We start from the raw sequence: 22,843 nt of genomic DNA, 5'->3' as shown, positions 1-22,843 counted from the left end.
GCCGTGGGAAAATACCATGTCATTCCAAGCAGCCTTCAAATGCATAAGGACTACATATATGTTTCTTCAAAGTTTGAAACTAAAGAAATTTTAAGATTTTTAAGATATTTCCCAATAAATGATTTTCCCCCATACATTTCCAGCTCCGTGAAGAATTTTTTTTTTTTTTTTGAAGCAGTGTCTTGCTCTGTCACCCAGGCTGTAGTGCAGTAGCGCGATCTGGGCTCACTGCAAGCTCTGCCTCCTGGGTTCACGCCATTCTCCTGCCTCAGCCTCCCGAGCTGGGACTACAGGTGCCCACCACCATGTCCGGCTAATTTTTTTTTTTTTTTTTTCAGTAGAGACAGGTTTTCACCATGTTAGCCAGGATGGTCCCCATCTCCTGACCTCGTGATCTGCCCGCCTCGGCCTCCCAAAGTGCCGGGATTACAGGTGTGAGCCACCGTGCCTGGCCTTCCCTGAAGAATTTAGCAAGTGATTATTGAGGCTGTACTATGTACCAGGGGCTTTCAAGTGCATTATTTTATTTTCACTCAATTGTTACAGAAATCGTGGGCCCTTGACACAACACTACATTGTTTTCAACTACCAGTGATTGGCAGAAAAAAGTAAAAAACACTGAGAAAGTTTCCATAAGGTGTGGGTTGGTTTTTTTTGTTTGTTTTTGTTTTGTGTTTTTGAGGCAGAGTCTCATTCTGTCTTCCAGGTTGAGTGCAGTGGTGCAATCTTGGCTCACTGCAGCCTCGACCTCCTGGGCTCAAGCCATCCTCCCACCTCAGCCTCCACAGGCATGTGCCACCACATCTTGCCAATTTTGTTTTTTTTGTTGTTGTTGTTGTTGTTGTTGTTGTTGTTTTAAGAGATGAGGTGTCTGGCTGTTGCCCAGGCTGTCAGTAAGATTTTTGTTGTCATTTTGCTGAAAACACAAAGAAGAAAAATCAGAACCCCAAAATTTCAAGAAATATGAAGATTATCTTCATTAGAACAAGCAGTACAAATAAAAATGCCATCAAAATAAATTCTTTTGCTCCTAAATGAGACTTTATATTTATCAAATTCCCTGCGTTTATGTCATACTAATTATTTTATTTCAGAGCTGGATGAATTAAAAGAATTACATGATAATTATTTTGAACTAGAACAGATCAAACCTCTGCAACTTCCCCAGTGTTACAGCCCTATAATTTTTCTCTCTAAATATTTTAAAAACTTACCATTAATGTTTAAAAAGGTTTTTCAAATGTCATATTTAAATACTTTCTCCCCAAGGACTACATCATCCTTCCACTATAACCAATCTGATGGCTTCTGGCCAAAATAAACTCTTTAGCAAAAATTACATTCATGTGTTTACCACGGTGTAGTTACTTAAATACTTGAATTCCAGGAAATGAAGTTTTAAAACATGTTTAGGGAAATAGTTTTTAACATTATCCAAAGGGCTCAGTTAACTTGATTTACAAAATTATGAGCAATTTCTGTTGCAAAGCAAACTTTAATTTCTGCAGAAGCTTATTGCACCAATCTCTTAAGAATAACTCTTACTATGGGTCATCCAAAATTTTGAATTGACCTAAATAATTAATACACAGCTATTTCCCAGAGACATAGCATAACTAAACTCCAAACACAATTTGGAGTCAGAATACCTGAGTTTGAATGAAAACTTCTAGTCACAACTGAGACTCTGATATATTTAGGAAATGATACTCATTTTACTGAACTGTTTGTGCTTCAGTTTCACAATCTATTTGAAAATTCTATGTAAATGGATGTTTAAAAATTATTTGCTTTACCTGGGGTGTCAACACCCACATTTGTGACTGAGCCAATAAAGGTCAAGTGCAGCAAGCAAATTATTCTTTGAAGCTCATTTTTGCCATGCTCTTAGATTAGGATTTCTGGGCTGGGGGCCGTGGCTCATGCCTGTAATCCCAGCACTTTGAGAGGCTAAGCGGGGCAGATCACCTGAGGTCAGTAGTTCGAGGCAGGCTGGCCAACCCTGGTCTACTAAAATACCAAAAAACCTGTCTATACTAAAATACAAAAAAATTAGCCTGGTGTAGTGGCATGCGCCTATAGTCCCAGCTGCTCAGGAGGCTGAGGCAGGAGAATCATTTGAGCAGGGGAGGTGGAAGTTGCAGTGAGCCAAGATCATGCCACTGCACTCCAGCCTGAGTGACAGAGCAAGACTCTCTCTCAAAAAAAAAAAAAAAAAAAAAAAGAAAAAGTTGGGGTTTCTGCTTTGCCTCAGAATAAATCAGAGCATATTCACTCCTAAGCAGTTACTGACCCCTCTGCCTGCCCCTGGCACTCTTCTGTGTGCAGACATGGCCTAACACTCATCAAGCTCACCCGTCCCCAAATATTCCCCATTGCCACCACATTCTGGCTTCTTGAATTCCTTGTGTTACACAGTCTTTCTAATATGTATTTCCAAATTAGTTAATTTAAGTAAAAGTACTTATTTTCCATGGTTTTTGAAACTAAGTTATCTGAGAATATTTTGTCATGATTACAAAAAAAGGCACTATAAGATAATCATGTATCAAATAGTAAGTTTTATTACCAAGTCACACACACACAAATAGGATAAAAAATTAGTTTTTCTACCCTAAACCCTATATGGGTAACACAAACCCCTAATGGTGCCTAAAATAGCATTGTGAAGGATGCCTCGCTGACTATCTACATCAGTCATATGGGTTTTATAGAAAATGCTGGACTTCTCTCCTGACCTGCAGAATCAGAATTTTCTGGAGCTACTTGGAAGTCTACATGTCATTTAAATTCCCTAGGGCAATGTTATGACAGACAGACGAGCATGGTAACAAGCATACAGTCAGTGCTTGAATATGTTTGGATTTGTTGAGCAAACCAGCATGTGTCATTACATTTTAACCCTTCTCCCTTTTATTTCTCCTTTTCATCCGTGACTCATCCACTGTTCCACTGTAATGCACCACTGACCCTTTGAGCCACTTTGTCCAATTCCAAAGCATGTCCTGAGCGCCACATGATAGAGGCAGGGCCTTCTTGTGAACACTGTCTTGAACTCCCTTGTTTTTATTTCCTCCTCAAGCCTCATCCCATTCTGCAGCTAAGCCTCACCATAGATGAGGCATGTGAATTGAGTTTGGGCAGGGGTGACATGAAGGGAATAAGATTGTTTGTACATAGTAGAACTGATATCTCCGCAGAAGAGGACACAGGCAAGAAAGAAGCTTCGTGAGAAATTTCAGATTCATGTTCCTCAAACAGCTTCTATGTTTTTGAGTCATGAATTCGCCAGTTTCTTCCCTTTATGCTATGTCACCAAAAATACCAACAACACATCTCCTGTAAGCAAACAAGAATGCTTTAGGCCCTTTGAGTTAAATATTGAAAAAAACAAGTGTCAAAGAATACTAACCAAAAAGTCAAGTTATTCAAAGTGAGATTAAGTTAATGACGTATTTTTCATCTCTCAGCTAATTTGGCAAACTTCTCTATAATATTGCTGGGTCTATGAGGCTCTTCCTGTTGGTTACTAATTCTAGATAAATGACAACCAGACAGGTCTTTGAGCTCTCTTCCTTCATGATTCTGAAAAACACTTTTTCAGACACCAGGGACCAAATAACGAGCATTCTGTGCTCTCTGAAGTCCTCGGCTGGACCTCAGAAGTAATCTAATGGGTAATGCCTCTGAGACCTGGACAGCCTCGTGAAAGCAGCAGCCAAGATGAATTAAGTTGATAACAACAACATACACAGTTCATTCAAGTTTGTACAACAACAATAATGGGCTAAGATTATATGTGAGTCTCTAAATTCTTGTACATTTGTTTGTGCCATCGTCTTGAAATTTTGAACTGAGTTTTCTTTGAGAAATTTGTTTGCCAGAAGAAGTCAGCCTGGGCAGAAAGGTCATCGTCTGAGTGGAGGTGGAACAGGAGAACAGCTAGTACAAAGAGCTCATAAGGTTTCTTTTCTTCCTGCCTCGATGAAAATTATAGTATGGAAACAAATGCAAATACAAAATGCAGCTGCTGTTATATGTTTTTGGCAAATCCATTAGGGATCTTACTCTTGAGCTCATTTCTAATTATTTCTGTTCTATTCTTACCCTCCTAGCTTGTTTGCCTTCCTAGTCATGACCTTGTTCCTCTTCTTCACACTGACAGGGCCATTTCCTAGGCTGATGGGACTCGGGACCGTCTTTCCCTGGTACATTTCAGGGATGATCTTCCCACCCAGAACCCAGGTCATGATCAGCATTTTAGAACTGTTTCCAGGATGGTCACTGGGAAAAGTCATTGGATTCAGCCCAATAACCTGTATGAAGTGTAGACTAAAACCTGGAGTAAGAAATAATAAAGGGGTCGCGTGCAGTGGCTCCCACCTGTAATCCCAGCAGTGTGGGAGGTCAAAGCAGGTGGATCACTTGAGGTCAGGAGTTCTAGACCAGCCTGACCAACGTGGTGAATCCCCTTCTCTACTAAAAAAATACAAAATTAGCTGTGCATGGTGGTGCACACCTGTAATCCAAGCTACTTGGGAGGCTGAGGCAGGAGAATTGCTTGAACCTGGGAGGCGGAGGTTACAGTGAGCTGAGATTGTGCCATTGCCCAGCCTGGGCAACAAAAGTGACACTCTGTCAAAAAAGAAAGAAAGAAAGAAAGAAAGAGAGAGAGAGAGAGAGAGAGAGAGAGAAAGACAGAAAGAAAGAAAGAAAGAAAGAAAGAAAGAAAGAAAGAAAGAAAGAAAGAAAGAAAGAAAGAAAGAAAGAAAGAAAGAAAAAAGGGAAGGGAAGGGAAGGGAAGGGAGGAAAGGAAGGAAAGGAAAGAAAGGAAGGAAAGGAAGGAAAGGAAAGAAAGGGAAAAAAAGAAAGAAAAGAGAGAGAGAGAGAGGAACAGGCAGACAGATTCTCAACACATACTTTAATCAATGTCCTGTATGTGTAAATACAGTTCTCCTGATGTCATATACATCATTCATGAGAATTTACGGAGGTTATTTTGTTTCTTGATCCTTGATCTACAGAATATGACTCATCACCTCAGGGCCACCAAAAGATTAATTATAAAGATTTGGAGGACCCTGGGTAGACAGATGCTTTATTTTCTCCCAAAGATGATGGAAACTGTAACAGATTTGCCATAAGGCATAAGACACTCTAGCAAGATAAGTCACAGTTGTTGGCCTTTCACTCCTTTCTCTAAATTCTAATCAACTGCTACATAAACGTATGCTCTAGGAAAATGGGACCTGTCACCTGGGCAATGACCCTTGGCTCCTTCCAATGGTCCTTGGCAGTAGAAAAGTGAAGAAACATCACTCTTGGGAGAGTACCTGAAAACCGAGAGACCAGGAGTCACAGAACTGTGGTATCCCCCAAGGAAGTTCAATCTTGAGACAGAGCAGGAGAGATTTCCTTGTCTGAGGATTTCCTTGCCATTTTCTGGAACCCAGGAAGAGCTCCGTGAGTACTTGATGCCACCAGCTATGCTCCAGAGAGGACACTGTGGCAGAATCTTCCCCAAAGAAGAAAGAGTTCACACCAGAGGCCAGGACCACTTTAGAAGGTGCATTTAATGTTCTGAATTTGGGGATACAGAAGACAGTAAAACACAAGTTTTAGAGGCAGATTGACTTGAATTCTGATTCACTACTTGCCAGCTGAGTGACTGGACCTTGAGCAAGAAATTTATTGGTATCCATTTTCATCATTTACAAAATGGAACTATTTATATCTTCTTCATAGGGTTGTTGTATAATCCATAGAAGATAACACTTATGAAAACATTTGTGGCACATCCCAGTATTGCTACTTACAACTCTATGACCCTGGGCAAGTTATTCAACTCTGTGCCTTCATGTGCTTATCTCTAATATGGATGAGATGACAATAATTGCAGTACCTGCCTCATCGGGATCTTGTGAGTATTAAATGAGATAATACATGTAAAGTACTTAGAGTTGTTTCTGGTACTTGCTGTCAGCTATTTTTAGTAATAGCAGTAAATGTTAGCTATTGGTAGGAGTAAGCATGGAATAAATTGACGTTATAATCATTATCATCATCATTATCATCATTTAGAGACCATAAAGTGGTTTAAAGAAACATTCATTACAAAATTTTGCAGGCTCGCCAGATCTGCTCATTGCAGAACATAAACCTGATCTGCCTTCCTCTTAACCAGCTTCACTCACTCATAATGTGATCAAAGTGTTTGTAAACAGAAACCTCCAGGTCAGGCCACAGGGTGCATATCTGAGACTTCTTTGTGTTTAAACTTAAGTCAAGAAACACAAAACAACTGCACAGAAGCTCCTGGGCCTTTCCAGCAACAAGAAGTTTGAAGTAGCCAGATTCCAATGAGGCTGTTCAAGCAGAGCATCGGATGACTGGCATATCATGTAAACATCAAAGAGTGAGAGGACCTTGAGGACCTTAAAGATAAAATAGATATCTTGGTGGCTGTCTCACTCAGCTTCTCACGCAGGGAGAGGTTCTTCATCGATGAGAATTCCTGTTCCATTCTTCTCTTTGGGGAGAGCTTGCTCAATGCCTGAGCCGTTGTCGGACAACTTGAGTTATTTTAAAGCTTTTTTTATATACTGAACTAAAATCGGACTTCTGGAATCTTCTACCCAATGCTTATTTCTGTCCTCTGAATATAAAAAAAAAAAAAAAAGTCAGTGCCCTCTTCCATACAAAGACTCTTCACTCTTCACAAGCTGCAAAGCTGCTCTCACGCTGCCTCTTCATTTTCTCCTCTCTAGCTCTTCTCACCATTTCTCGCCCAGTCTTCTTAGTTAGCATCATGAAAATGGGAATATCCCCTCCATGGTGGATATCTGTTATGGCTCTTCTCACCATTTCTCACCCAGTCTTCTTAATTAGGATCTTGAAAATGGGAATATTCCCTCCATGGTGTCCATCTGTTATACTTGCCAGTCTAGTATCCATTTTTCTCCCCTTCTATTCATAGGATTCCTCATTCACATGGAAACCTACCTCATGGGGCTTAGATAGATATACTCCCGTCTGCTGCCGCTACACCATCCAAACTAGGAGTGGGCATGTGGCCTACGTAAGGCCACTTTCCCCAATTGGTTCAGAGATGTGAACCAAGCCAGGTAAATAAGACCCCACCTAGGACTCTGCTGGAACTAATGGGAAAGGGGTTTTTATTCTGATGGGGCTGTGGTCCTGCTAAGTTAGTAGAATGTACAACACAGGTGAGGGCTATGCTTGCTACCATTTGGTAAGAACCTGTCTAAGAAAGACTAACACAGGAAATGAAAGTCAAGAGATTGAGAGAGGCAGATTCCTGCTTGCATTGAGCACTTGGCTCCAGCTATGACAGAAGTAGGTTTCTCTCTGGAATTTGTAAGTATGGTAGTCAACATATATTCTTTTCTGGTTTTGAATTTTATTTATGTCAGTTTTTTACTTAAAACAAAATTAATTAGCACACTGCTCTTGCCTATGCTGTGATGAGAATAGACCAGGACCTAGAGTCCAAACCTGCTCCCCTAAGCCCCTCCCTCGTAGCTCTGCAGTTCCCCTGAGATTAGGTCCCTGAGCAGTTGATGTTATCAGTTGTCTTAAATTTGGGATCCCTTGGTTGCAAGAAGAGAAACCCACGTTAACCAGCACAAGTGCTATCACATTTTATCAGTTGCCTTAGTTTGGGATTCCTTGGCTGCAGGAAAAGAAATTCACATACGTCGCACAAATAATAATATTCACAACAATGCAATCATAAATGGAGCCCTCCTTCCTTTTAAATTGGATCTGATTTATTTTGATGCAATGTCTCACCGTACTGAGATCATTTTAAATCCTGATTCCATCACCTGTTGAATTAGCTGTTTCTGGCAGATGTGTATCTTCTGCATACATTTATGAGTATGTCTTTTCTGGCTTTATATAAACCACTAATACAAAAGATGCATAAGACAAGGCCTCAGAGTCCTGTGGTCCACCACTAGGAATCTATTTAGGTTAACCTGACTATTCATTAATATCCTTTGGGTCTAGTTAGCCAGCCAGCTGCTAAACTATCTACCATTTCTCTAATTCAGCTCACATTTCACATATGGTTTCTAATCCACAAACCTATCTCAAAGGAGACTTTGAAAATACTCTTCTTAAAAGAGAAAAGTAATAACCCACCGCACCTGGCATCCACTAGACCTTCACTACTTGCCAGCGCTAATTTCTACTGAAGAACTAAAGAACATGTCATTCTGCATTGTCACTGCCTTTCCAACAAGACTGAGTTCCTTGAGCTGGCTCAGGTCAATGCCTGCAGCACGGTGGTGTTCCCTTGACCCTTTAGTTCCCACTATAGTTTTACTGAATCAAAGGATGAAAGTTTCAGAATACATCGATAAAACAGAGAATAAACCCAATAGTGCTTTAATGAATTAGGTCTTAAATGTTTTATTTTACCTTGCATATTGATATTTGAAGAGAAAAGTTTATTAATTAGAAAAAAAGAGAGCGATTAGGGGAAGGGGGACAAGAGATGGAAACTTTAGCAATAATCCAGAGAGATTAGCTTGGCGCTTTTGAAGAATTTATGACGATGGCACAGGGTTTTGTTACATCGATAGTTTTTTCCTCTAAAACAGGGGTGTCCTTAGTACTATTCTTATGCTTATAAGCCATAATTAGGAAATCGGAGGGTAATGAATGGATTAGACAGAAAGAGGAAAGACAGATAAAAATAAAGGAGACAAGCCAGGACGAAAGGAAATGAACTGCAAAGTGGCAAAAGACAGGGAAAAACTGAAAACAAAAAGCACAAAACTTGCCTTCTTTCCAGTAGGTGAATGAAATCATCCCCTTCCCGGACCACTGGCCCAGCCCCAGGGAAGATTGTGATATGATTGCCATGGGGTGGCCTCCAGAAGAGAGGAGAGGTGAACTGTTGATATAAACAGGGCATCTCACTGTTTGGATTACATAACATAGGTAACTGAAAGTGGTTCAGATGAACCGGAAACAAGGTCATATCTGTGGTCAATAGTTTGCAGTGTGTCTACCCACAAATTATTATTAGGCTTCCTGTGTGCCAGTCATTGCAGTAAACATTTTTTTAAACAAAATATCTATTTTAATTTCCATGATAACCCTGAGAAATGATATATCGCTCTCCTTTTTCTGGCAGATAAGGAACTGAGGCTTAGATATATTGAATAATTGCCTTAAGTCTATACTTAATTTGTGATGTAGCCAGAATGTGATTCCAGACATCCTTCACAGGCTCCCAGGGTCCTGAGATTTCACGGCTTGACTTACAGCTCAATAGGCACAAACAGGTTAAATGTGTTTATCATTACCTCTTTTTTAAGATGCCTACATTCTTTTTTAAAAAAAAAAAACTGTGACATTGAACACTATTTTGTTACTCAGTTTTTGCAATAAAATTTTTAATAAACTTCAAAGTTTGGTTTCTCACTTTAAAGCAAGGAACACATCCCTTTGTAACTGGACAAGATATTCATCACTCTGAGGTTCGAAGGATATTTGCTTGCTCATGTGTTGAAGGATAACGCAGCTGCCTGCAATGAACCCCTGATCACAGTCAGGGGAGGGGGATGGAGAAAGGGGCCTGATGGGAACAAACGGAACATCTGGCTGAAGAATTCAGATTTCCTTCTTTGGATTTTCCCTCTCTCAAGTGCCATTCATTGCATAACCTCTGATGATCAGTTATGATCCTTGGAAGTAAAGCCAAGTTGTTGGTCATACTGTCAATTTTTCTTCAGTACTATCATTGTATTATGAAAGCCATGATGAAGGAAAAAAGAAAGAAAAATTTAAAATGACAACTTCTCCCAGAAAGTTTGCAACTTGCAATATTTATAAAGGTTATTAGTGGGTTCTGTAACTGGATGTTACTTCATTTCTTTAATAATTAATCAAACATGAAATGAATCTATTATTATGGATAATTATTTAATGAAATCCATTAGTATAAAGTTCCAAAAAGCAGAATGCCAGCACTTCAACTGTAATTCAAAGATGTGTTTTTCCCTTAGAATCCACTTTATAGACAAGACGGTTTCTAAAAAGCAACACTTTTCACAGGAATAAAGCAGCACATCTGCTTCTAAACCCCGTTTTTCTCCTCCTCCTTCTGCAGGTTCCTACCTTCCCCTCTCTGCTTCATCACTTCTCAAAGCACTGCTACAGAAAGTTGACATTAAACTTAGAGTTGTAAGATGAGTACTGATTCTGAGACTCTGCAGGTACTAGAACTGTCCCTGGAATCTTACCCATCCTAAGAACTAGGAAAAAGTTGCTTCCAAGCATTGGAGAGATTCAGATTGTTCTTCAACTGCCTTAGAAGATAGTTTAAGGTTCCCTTTTATCAGACCCCAGAAGCAAATCAGTAATGCAGTCCCAAATTAACCTTGTCTTTTTGATTCAGTGTGAGCTGGGCCCATTGGAGTCACTGTCAACCAAGGCTCCCTGGCAAAGACAGGCCCTAACTCAGATCTGGGAGGCAAAGTTAAGACTGGAGGTCCCCCAAGCTTAGGGCTGGCCTACATTAATTGCTTGCTTAAATCTTCATTCTTTACTTGTTCTTCTTATTCTGCTCTGTTCCCTGGACACTTGTGAGGCATTGGAAATTGTACAGCAAGTAAGAACCTGTAGAGAAAAGGGACAAGGAGCCGTGGGAATAAAGTGGCCAACCACAAAATGATCATGACACTTGATGGCAAAGGAAAATGGACATCTGTACAAGAGATGAAAGAAGATTCCATCCAAGCTGTGGAAAACTTACGAGCAAGAGGAAAGTCTATGAATACAAGAAATATGGCAAGCCTGAAGCCATATCTGACACATGGAAAGTGGCCATGGCAGGCCCACAGTGGCCGAGTAGCATCCAACTGGCCAGGCTTCACTCACTCAGTCTCAGCAGCCCTGCCAGGACCATGGAAGGTAGCTAGGGACGGCTCTGCAATCAAAGCTCATTGTATTGTCAAGAAACAGAAACCCACTGAAGCTAACTCAACTGCAGAAGAGATTTATGACACTGAGATACGTCTCTGAATCTAAGGTTGGTAAACAGGATACAAATCCTGACTTCTAGGATCTGCAGAGCTTCCAGGAATAAAATTTCCATTTGTCTGTGCCAGTGTGGATTCTCCTCTTGACTTCTCACTCTATGCTTCCTCCACTCCCTTCTCTCCGCAGGTTCATTTCCTCATCAGGCTCTATGATCTTCAGAATGCTCACTCTAAGTCTGAGGTTCCCACGACTTCCCTGCTTCTAAGCACTCTTGACTGATCAAAGTCTCTGTACAAAATAGTTCGAATTTTGAGAAAACAGAAGAAGGAGAATTAATTCTTCCTGGGAGACTCAGTAAAATCTTCAAAGGAGCTGATTTACTGCTAGACTTGGAAAAACGTACTGAGTTTTTACAATAGGTAAGCATGGAACAGCCTTTTCTCAAAGCATTTTGATATTTGAATCTCCCAACAGTGCCATGAAGTGTGTTGAGCAGATTATTTAGATTATATAAATGAGAAAACTAAGTCCTACAAAAGGTAAATTAATTGACCAAGGCCATGTAGCCAGTGTTGGGTACATTCCAGACTAGATCCAAAGTTTTCTGACTTCTAATTCACTGATTTTTCTATTCGTTCATGTGTAGAGATGAAAGAATGAGTCTCTTTCATTGCCATTGATAAAATAAAAACTTCAGCCAAATTAAATTTAAAAAAGTTTAATTGAGCAATGAACGATTTGTGAATTGGGCAACCTCCCGAGCCAGAGTACGCTCAGTGCAACTACGTGGTGGAAGATGATATATGGACAGAAAAAGGAAAATGATGTATGGAAAAGGGAAGTGAGGTACAGAAACAGCCAGATTGATTACAGTACAGCATTTGCCTTATATGAACATGGTTAGAACAATTGGCTACATTTGATTGGCCAAAATTCCATGATTGGCACCAGTGTGGGCTACTGTCTGTTTACACCTCTGTTTGTTATAGTTCATGATGCACAGAGAAACTTTTAGGCTGAACTTAAAACACGTCAAGAGGCAGCTTTAGGCTAAACTTGATTTAATACCATCAATAGCCCTGGAATTGGGACTGATATTACTGTAATTTTAACTTGCCTTTCTCAAGTTCAATCTCCATCACGTCCTTTGCAAAAACTCATGTATTTGTAGAATATATCTGTCTGTCATGATGGGAAACCAATGCCATATTTAAACAATTTGATTTGGGAAGAGTTTAATAGACAGATTATTTAGAGGTGCGGGCAGGGTTTAGGGGAACCAACAAAGAATAGTGCAGGATTCCCAAACTGGCAACAGCACGGATCCATCATCACTACCCCTCAGTCTGAGGGGCAAAATGAGAGCCGAGTCACCAGAACGTCGAGAGGGTAGCATGGAGAAGCCACCTGGTCAAAGCTGTGGCTTTCACAGAAGGACGCAGCCAACCCCTGCCAACAACCGCCCTCTCTTCCAGTTTTCAGAACTCCTGCCAGTGAGCCCACTGATTCATTGGCTGATTCCTCTGGAAGCCAGAGAGTATGGGGAATCCTCATGGACATCAAGCTTCCTAAGGAAATAGAGAGAAACTGAGACTGACGAGGCAAATGAGAAACATCCAATACAGGGAATAAGGGGAGAAATTCAACATGGGAGGCCAGCCGTGGTTTCTGATCTGTTTTGTGTCAATCTCCTTTCCCACCCACACAGTCCTCTAAAACTGCACTAACACATGCACACACACACGTGCGCACACACCCCATTCTCCTTCTCCTTTCCCCTTGCTGTTTCCTTTTATATTTTGGAAATCTGACCATTCAAGTCAGTGCCCTGGGTTTTCAGCCAGGAATCCACTCCAGGTCAATGGAGCCAAATCAATTGGTCTCTTGGTCATTGCAAGTCCTGAACTGAACTCAAGGATGCATCCTGCCAAGGTGAAGGATGAGTAGCAAAGGAAGCACTTATATAATTCTATAGTATTCCAAACCCTGTCCTTTTCAAGACCTTCTTCATATTATCAGAGTGGCAGCTCTATGGGATCATTTTGAGGAAAAAATCTTGGCGATTCAGACTGAGGTTTTTCATAAGTTCTGGCTGGGTGAGCCAGTGACGCCATTGTGGACCAGCTGCAACCAATCTGCTGTCTTCCACGCTAGGACCAGGGGCTAAGGTGGGCCCACCTGAATTTGTTATGACAGATCAGTCCTTCACAGCAGTCAAAAGAATGCTCTTAGAGGGCACAACCTGGAAACATTATCTTTCTTCTTTTCTTTTTTGACTGTTAATGTAACTGGGTATCCAAAAATTTATTTTTGTGGAGAAGTAATTCCTTGATTTATTTTGCTAATGAATGAAGTTCGCCTTAATTTTCACTTTTGAAAATTTCATAGACATGAATTACATTTGTAACCTTATCCAGTGATGTTTTTCCTCTCAGAGTCTTGATAGGAAAGGCAATTTTATTGTAAGATAGAAAAGTGACAGTTTAAAAGGGATGGGAAGGTAGTGGTATTTATTATACATCATGATTAATTTTACAATAGCTGATACTTTAACAACTGTGGGCCCATTAGAGTAAACCAAAATATTATTATTATTATTATTTGAGATGGAGTTTCACTTTTGTTGCCCAGGCAGGAGTGCAATGGCACGATCTCGGCTCACCGCAACCTCTGCCTCCCATGTTTGAGCGATTCTCCTGTCTCAGCCTCCCAAGTAGCTGGGATTACAGGCATGCACCACCACACCCAGCTAATTTTTGTATTTTTAGTAGAGACCGGGTTTCATCATGTTGGTCAGACTGGTGTTGAACTGACCTCAGGTGATCCGCCTGCCTCGGCCTCCCAAAGTGCTGGGATCACAGGCGTGAGCTGCCACACCTGGCCGAGTAATCCAAAATGATGTTCAAATGATACTGAAATGATGTTTCTTAAATCAGAGGTCTTAACTCAATGGCGGGCAGGTGGGATGATCCTAGAGAGTTATCTGGTGTGACTAAAGGTGTTTCCCCATCCCTTACCTCATGGCTGAGTTATCTGGTGTGACTAAAGGTGTTTCCCCATCCCCTACCTCATGGCTGCCACCCCAGAGCCCCTCATACCCCTTCTGGCCAGTTATTCCTCCCAGGGGAGGTTGCCCATTCATGTGAGACTTTCCTCAGTCCCGTCTCATTGCTTTTTACTTCTCCTGCCATAGGCAACAAGGAGTTCAGTTGTCCTGGGATTATTTTATCCTAGAGACATCTCAAAACAGTGCAAGGAGGACTCCAGGAGTTTTTAAGGTAGAAGAACAAAATCTCCCACAATAGGGCAATATTTTGCAGAAAAGGAGATTTTCAAAGGGAAGAAGGAAGTTGATTATTTGGGAAACAGAATGTCTGGTTTTTATCTTCCCTGCCTTGCCTTCTAAATTCTTTTTTCTTGGCTGAACTTTTAGAAGTTGGGAGGAAGTTTGGAGTAAGTTTCTAATGTGTCAACTGGCAAAGTTTAAGAGCTTCACAGAACAATGGCTAGCTCTAGTCTAATGATCTCTGCTATATGAAGGTTTGAATGTTAAGTCAGATATAGGCAAAACTGTGAAGTAGGAAGTTTTCTCTTCTCCCAGCTCCTCTTCCGTCTCATCATGCTGGCTAGTTTCTCAGAACACATCCTTCTGTACCTCTTATTCCTAGCCCATGGTATCCCTTAGTCACAACCCTTGCATTTTTGAACCCATCAAAACAATCAATTCACTTGACTTCAATTCTCACGGTATCCAACCAAAGGAAGTTAGCTAGTTCTCACAGATAGGAGCAGAGAACTAAGGAGTTAACAGGTAACTAGGCAGGTAATGTATTTGTGTTTAAACTGGGGCATCTTGGAGACTTTGCTCAAATATAGAGAAATTACAGGCAATTTGGAGACCGTTAATGTGTGACAGGGCAGTTGTGTTCTGGGGAGACAAGCCTTTTGGGAGCCTTCCATTCTTGTTATTTCTACCTCAGTTCTGCTTCTTTTACACAGGGTTGACGCTTACAGTTTAACTGCAGGAATGGTTGGGAGGTGGGGTCAGAACCTCCAGACCTGAGACCCAAATGTGGGAGAATTTTGTAGCTGTTTGGTTTTGTTTGTTTGGTCTTTGAAACGCACAAGCCAGACGCCACTCAGTAAGATCCAAGATTAGTGGCACTGCTTGCTGCCTGATGACTAAGGCAATTAAATAAGTCTCGGTGCTGGCACAGCACCGCAATAACAAATCCCATAGTGTCAAATGCCTCTGCCAGATGGATTGCTCAAACCTTTGGAAGCATTCTCAAGTACACATAGTTAATCACTGCAGGCCCAGTTCGTGGAAAAATGACATGGTACTTGTGTGGGCGGAAGGTTCCTGTCACTTTCCTTGGGCCATCAATCCCATTGTCAGCTTCTATAGCCAATATTGTCCTGATTCCCCTTCTTGGGGCTCATGATATTTAAGTACTAGAAATGTGATGAATTTAGGAGACCTCATGATATTTTTTCTAAATATTTTAGATTTTTCTAGAACAAGCCTGATTTCAAATATCCTGTCCCATTGCCTTGAAAAGTCCATCATACTCATCATATTGTGTCTCAATTTTTACTTTAAAAGCAGGTCATAACATTTCTTCTATTTGGCTTATTAAAGAATGTAAGTTACTTGCCCAAGAGGGATGTATATATCGAAAAGTATGTTAAGCCTTGTGAAAACCTAATTAAATCTAATATTAAATACACTTATGCCAATAAATCAACAAGGCATTTATTTTTCCTTCAATAAGTGTTTACCACGTTCAGGGAACTTGATGAGATAGAGACTCAGCCTGCTGTGATCTCTCTCTTCAAGGAGTTTACAGTTTGATTGAAGATGAATGCACTCGTGAATGATTGTGAACAAGAAGCGTAGATAATGTGATAATTGCCTGGCCCAGATTGTTACTGTTGTAGAAGTTCAGGAAGAGGGAAACAAGTATAGGAAGAAATAGTCAAACAAGTCTTAGAAAGGGGGTGGTAGATGGCCTTGACCTCTAAGGTCTTGCTGGACTTGGGTAGACCCAGAGGAAGAGTGTCCATATAGGAAAAATACTGAAGCAAAGAGACTGTGGTGGGCATATATACCAAGATTAGGCTGCAGGGGTGGAGTGTTTGTCTGATGAGAAAGGAGACAAGAATGAAGATAGGTAAGGTTGGAATATGGAAAGCCTCAGGACAGGCAGAAGCACTCAGACTTAATGGAGTAGTCTGGGGAAAACCACTAAAAAGTTCTGAGGAAGAGTTAAATTTCAGGACCCTTAAGCTGGATAAGAAGCAGGACAAACTAAGGTCTTCCATCATGATTCAGATGATAGTAAGAAGGCCTTAGACTAACTTGGTATAAGTGACATGGAAAAGGAAAGAGAGATGTAAGTGATTGAAAAAGATCTATTAAGACTAGGTGCAAGAAGCCAGGTGCGGTGGCTCACGCCTGTAATCCCAGCACTTTGGGAGGCTGAGGCAGGCGGATCATGAGGTTAGGAGATTGAGACCATGCTGGCTAACATGGTGACACCCCATTTCTACTAAAAGTGCAAAAAATTAGCTGGGCGTGGTGACGGGCACCTGTAGTCCCAGCTACTCAGGAGGCTGAGGCAGGAGAATGGCATGAACCCAGGAGGCGGAGCTTTCAGTGAGCCGAGATCACACCACTGCACTCCAGCCCGGGCGATAGAGCGAGACTCCATTTCAAAAAGAAAGAAAGAAAGAAAAAAAAAAAGACTAGGTGCAAGAAATAAAGAAAAATGGGTCACAGTCTACTCCAAACCCAGCCACTGTGTCTGTGGCAATCACTGAATAAATCTACATTACATGGAATTGAGAGAATGTTGATGCCACTGATGGAAAGGAGACTTCAGAAAGTACTCTATTTTGGTTTGAATTTATGATTGTAAGATGATGAAGTACAAATGAAAGTATCTCTTAGATAATCAATGAGGTGCATAGATCTCAGGTGAAAGGTCATAAAAAAAAAAATCACTGGAAAGAATGTGATGCTGAAGCCATGATAAAGGCTGGACATTCCCAGGAAGGGAGCCTTTTAAACCTTAAATTTGAAGACTGGTTATATCCTACATGGAAGGTCTGGCCAGTGATGAGCAACATTACAATAGCAGAGCTGTGTACATAATCTTACCAACTTGATCAAATAGCCTTTTAGCATTGAAACACTGTGTGAGAGATAGTTTGAAAATATATTGACTTCTGCTAAATTAAAAAAATAAAATTTCAAAATTAATGGAATGTGTTTCAAACCTCCAGCCTGACGCATGAAGTGAATCAACATGGTATGTGGGCGTGGGAGGGGGTTGAGGGTTGAAAAATTACCTATTTGGTACAATGTTCACTGTTTAGGTGATGGGTACACTAGAAGCCCAAACCTCACCACCACACAATATATCCATGTAACAAACCTGCATATGTATCCCCTGAATCTATAATTTAATATATATGTGTGTGTGTATGTATGTGTATATATATACACATATATATATTTTAAAAGGCAAATATAAGCATGTTTAAAAAAACCATGGTGTGTGGCATAACTTGTATCTTCCACCATCTTTGCTTCTAGAATACTACGCCACGGTTAAGTAGGGTAGGTTTTTCTATGGAGCTCTGAAATATATTGTATTACAACTATCTTGCTATGTTGCAGTTGTTATTATCCTGATTCTTACCTGAGAAAACCAAAGATCACAAAAATTTGGTAGCTTGCTTCAGATCAAATAGTCAGTAAATGGCAGAAATAAGGCTATTACCAAGATTTTCTTGTTTCAAATGCCATGCTTTTTCTGCTATGTGATGAGAAGCCATGTTCAATGGCAATGCAGAAAAGGTGGGACCTCATCCAAAAAGCCAGATGAACAAATTCCTGCAATGCTAGGTCTCCAAGAAGAGTTTCAAGGGCACAGACTGCTAACTTCTTTTCACTATCTGTATCCCACAGGGCATATGCACATGTACACATACACATGCACACACATACACACACACACACAAATCTGCAAGGCCTCTTGGGATCAGGAGGTGAGTTATAGTCCATTGCAGGTACATAGTTGTGGGATACATGGGAAGTAATTATGCTGCTATATATTCATACTTAATAAATATTGGTGCTTTGCTATTTACAAACTTTCAAACCATTGATACAGATGAACAAAGTTCGTTTTCAGAGCAAAAGCCCACCATTTCTACTCTTCACCAACAGTTGGCACCACGATTGTGCCCAGACATTTTAATCTTGGCTTAAGTTTGTTACTCTGTGGCCAAAATCATAAACTCAAGCAGGTAAAGTAAATGAATGAAGTGAGACCAAGGTAAGGCAATAGGGAGTGAAACTGTGAACGACTGTGGAGTGTCTGCCCAGTCAAAAGTGGACAACCAAATCTCAGCTCTAGACCATTGCTATCATGCAGGTTAGAGGTCCATTATTGTAAGATATCCTGATTTTTCAAGATAGTATGAACATTAATGTGAAAATTCTGACTTTCATTTGAATGCTCTTGGTTTGTTAATTTGGCAGCTAATTCACATAGCAGCACTGTGTAGATGAAACACATGCACATCTGCAGGCCAGATTGTGTTTGTGTGTTTTGTTTTGTTTTTTGACATGGAGTCTTGCTCTGTTGCCCAGTCTAGAGTTCAGCGGCATGATCTCAGCTCATCACAACCTCTGGCTCCCAGGTTCAAGCAATTATCCTGCCTCAGCCTCCTGAGTAGCTGGGACTACAGGCATGTACCACCATGTCCGGCTAATTTTTGTATTTTTAGTAGAGACAGGGTTTCACCATGTTGGCCAGGCTGGTCTCGAACTCCTGACCTCAGGTGATCCACCTGCTTTAGCCTCCCAAAGTGCTGGGATTACTGGCATGAGCCACCGCGCCCGGCCTGTGTTTGTGTTTTTTGAGTTAGTTTACTAATATCATTAACTTCATTATTTCCAACAAGTGCAAACTAGGAAGAGTGATGAGAGTCATAAGAAGAGAGCCAAGAAAGTTAAGAAAGTCTTAACTAATGCCATCAATATGCATGTTCTCTGGAAAAGCCTAACTTTACACAGATACGGATATTTTAATTGATTTGAAAGTGATACTTTGGATTCATGAACCAATGGACTTACAGACAGCTTTTAAGATCCTTATGTGTCATCAAAAGTGCCAACAATAAACATTTATACCATGAACCTTCTTTAAAAAGGGATTCTCTTAACATATTTATATAAGGGATGCTGCTCTGTGACTCCAGGAAGGTTGAAAGCCTCTGAGATATTTTAAAAGTTACATCCAACCAGCCAGGCGCGGTGGCTCACGCCTGTAATCCCAGCACTTTGGGAGGCCGAGGCGGGCAGATTGCCTGAGCTCAGGAGTTTGAGACCAGCCTGGGCAACACAGTGAAACCCCATCTCTATTAAAATATAAAAAATTAGCCGGGCGTGGTGGCATGTGCCTGTAATCCCAGCTACTTGGGAGGCTGAGGCAGTAGAATCGCTTGAACCTGGGAGGCAGAGGTTGCAGTAAGCCGAGATTGCGCCACTGCACTCCAGCCTGGGTGACAGAGTGAGACTCCATCTCCAAAAAAAATAATAAATAAAAGTTACATCAAACATGAATTTTGAAGGCAAGATTAGTTGAGAAAAAAATAATTTTATCACTAATTAAGAGAGAGACTGGAGAAAAGATATTCTGGTATGGTGATAAAACTACATAGGATTTTTAATCAGAAGGCCTGAACTTTAATCTTAGCTCTGTTATATATATCTACCTTACCTTAAGCAAGTCTTGTAACATTTATGTATTTAATTTCATTTTTATAGAGTGGGAGTTAATAATTACTTTCCTTACAAAATTGTATTAATATGTAATAATACAATGTTTCTAAATCAAAAAACTGAACAAGCATTTTTTTTTTATTACTGTTATAATGATAATGAGGAAGAAGAAGATGATGTTGGAGAATAAATATATCAGATGAAGTGCATAAAGCAGAAATCATTTGCACTCTGTGAAAAACAAATCTTCCTCAGCTCTTTCTAGACTGAAAGAGAATACAGACTTCTCAGGGACACTGCTATGAAGGACACTAGTCCCAAAACAATGTGAGCATGGGAGAACAACTGCATCCCAAAGCAGTTCAAGCAAAACTATCCTCAGGATTGGAACACAATAAGTCCTGGACAGTGATTTATAACAGTTTACCCTTACTTTTATAATTAAAATCATTTTTGTTGCATTGAAAAAGCTTGACTAGAGAATGAGATATATGGGGGTGCATACATCTGCACTGTGATTTCCAATACAGAAAGGTGCAAATGATAAGAGGAGGCCAACTCCCATTACATTGAGGGAGAATCCAGTGCTGGGATATGGGTAGTAAATGAAGGATCCTAGTGAAGTAGGTACTATACTGCCACATTTATATTCTTTTACATTAAATTTATATATTAGGTTGGTGCAAACATAATCATGGTTTTTACCATTACTTTTAATGGCAAAAAAAGTACATTTGCACCAACCAACTGTATATATATATATATACACACACACACATATACATGTGTATATATAGAAATTTATATCATTTTATAGCTAGTCTTTGACACCATATATGTCATGATTTCTTTAGCTAATTTATTAATTTTAAAAGATTTTGAAGGAGACATCCATTTCAGCCATGACTGAATAATTAGAGCTGGATTTACCCTCCCATCATAAACTACTAGAAAATTGGCAAGATAATAGGCAAATAGCTTTGGGATATTAGGCAACAGGCAATGCTGGAATGTGATTCCTGGGAGAATAGAGACAAAAAGTGAACCCAGCTATCGGCTTGAGGGTGTTTCTGGATCATGAATCTTGGAGAGGGATTCATTTTACTCATGGAGACACAGACCAAATTATGAGGAGGCTAAACTGGCTACAACACGTAGGGCAGAGTACTGGGTGGTGTGGGGAAGTGCATGGAGAAAGAGCTCATGAAAATTTCATAAGGATCAGCACCATATTAAATGTAAATGGTTCAAACACTTTGATTAAAAGAGATTGTCAAATTGGATAAAAAAGAAAGACTCAACTGTATGCTGCCTACAAGAAACCCATTTTACACATAAAAACACAAATAGGTCAGAAGTTAGAAAGATAAAACAAGATCTATCGTACTAACATTAAAAAGTAAATAAGAGAAATATAGTTTCTATGTTAATACTAAACAAAATTAATTTCACAGCAAAGAATATTACCAGAAACAAGTTATTTCATAATGATAGAAGTTAATCAAGAGAACAAAAAAATCCTAAATGTATGTGCACTTAATAATAGATCTTTAAAATATATGAAACAGAAATGAATAAACTGCAAGGAGGAATAGACAATTTACAATTATAATTGGAGAGTTCAGCACCCCTACATGTCTTTCTCAATAATTGATCAAGTAAATAGACATAAAATTAGTAAGGATATAGAAGATTTAAACAACTCTGTCAACCAAATTGACCTAATTGATATTTGTAAGATATTCCACTGAACAACAGCAGAATGCTCATTTTTCTCAAGTGCACACAGAACATTTACTAAGACAGACCATGTTCTTGGGACAAAAAAGAAGTCTCAAAAAATGTAAAAGGGTTCAAGTCTCACAAAATGTATTTTCTGACCAAAATGGAATTAAATTATAATCCATAACAGAAAGTAATCTGGAAACAATCTTCAAATATTTGGCAACAAAATAACACACTTTTAAACAATCAATGGTCAAAGAAGAAATCAAAAGACTACAAAGTATTTTAAACCAAGTGAAGGTGAAAACACAAAATTCCCATACTTGTGTGATGCAACTAAAGCTGTAATAAAAAGTATTTAAAAAGATAAAGAAGTATTAACTGTTTTATACTAACAAATACTATACTAATAAATTTGACAATATAGATTAAATGGACACATTCCTTGAAATATAAATGGCTGAAGTTCCTATAAGCAGAAAAAAATAACCTGAATAGGACTTACATCTATTAAATAAATTGTAGTTAAAAACTTTCCCACAAAGAAAAGTCCAGGCCCATATGACTTAACTGAGGAATTCTAGCAAACATTTAAGAAAAAATGAATACCAATTTTATGCAAACCCTTCCAAGAAATTGAAGAGAAGAGATTATTTCCCAATTCCTTTTATGAGGCCAGCATTACAAACATATTGCAAGGAAAAAAACCCTGCACATATATGATCAATTCAGTTTTGACAAGGTGCCAAGATAATTCAACAAAGAGAGACTTTTTTAAAAATGTTGCCATAAAATCTGGACATTCAAGTCAAAAATAAATTAAATAAATAACCTCAACTCTTACTTCATACTATATACAAAACATAACTTGAGTTGGGTCATAGTCCTAAGTGTAAACTGTAAAACTACATAACTTCTAAAGGAAACCTAGGAGAAAATCCTTGTGATACTGGTATAGGCAAAGGTTTCTAAAGATGGAAGAAGAAATTATACTATGGCAAAATTATAAACTTTTATTCTTTGAAATACAACTCAAACAAAATATGTAAACAATCAATAAACTAGGAGATCTTTGCAGGACACATCTGTGTAAAATGACTTGTATCAAGAATCTGTAAGGATCCTTGTAACTCGGTAAAAACAAAACCAAAAACAAAACAAATGGGCAAAAATTTTAACAGATGCTTCACTGAGAAAATACGGTTAGAAAATAAGTGCTTAAAAAGATGCTCAACATCATTAATCATTCAGAAAATGCAAATTAAGAACACAATGGAAATTATTACACACTTATTGGATTGGCTA

The sequence above is a fragment of the Macaca nemestrina genome, chromosome 5, assembly GCF_043159975.1.
Source record: "Macaca nemestrina isolate mMacNem1 chromosome 5, mMacNem.hap1, whole genome shotgun sequence".
Lineage (NCBI taxonomy): Eukaryota > Metazoa > Chordata > Mammalia > Primates > Cercopithecidae > Macaca > Macaca nemestrina.
Note: the sequence above shows the minus strand (reverse complement) of the source record.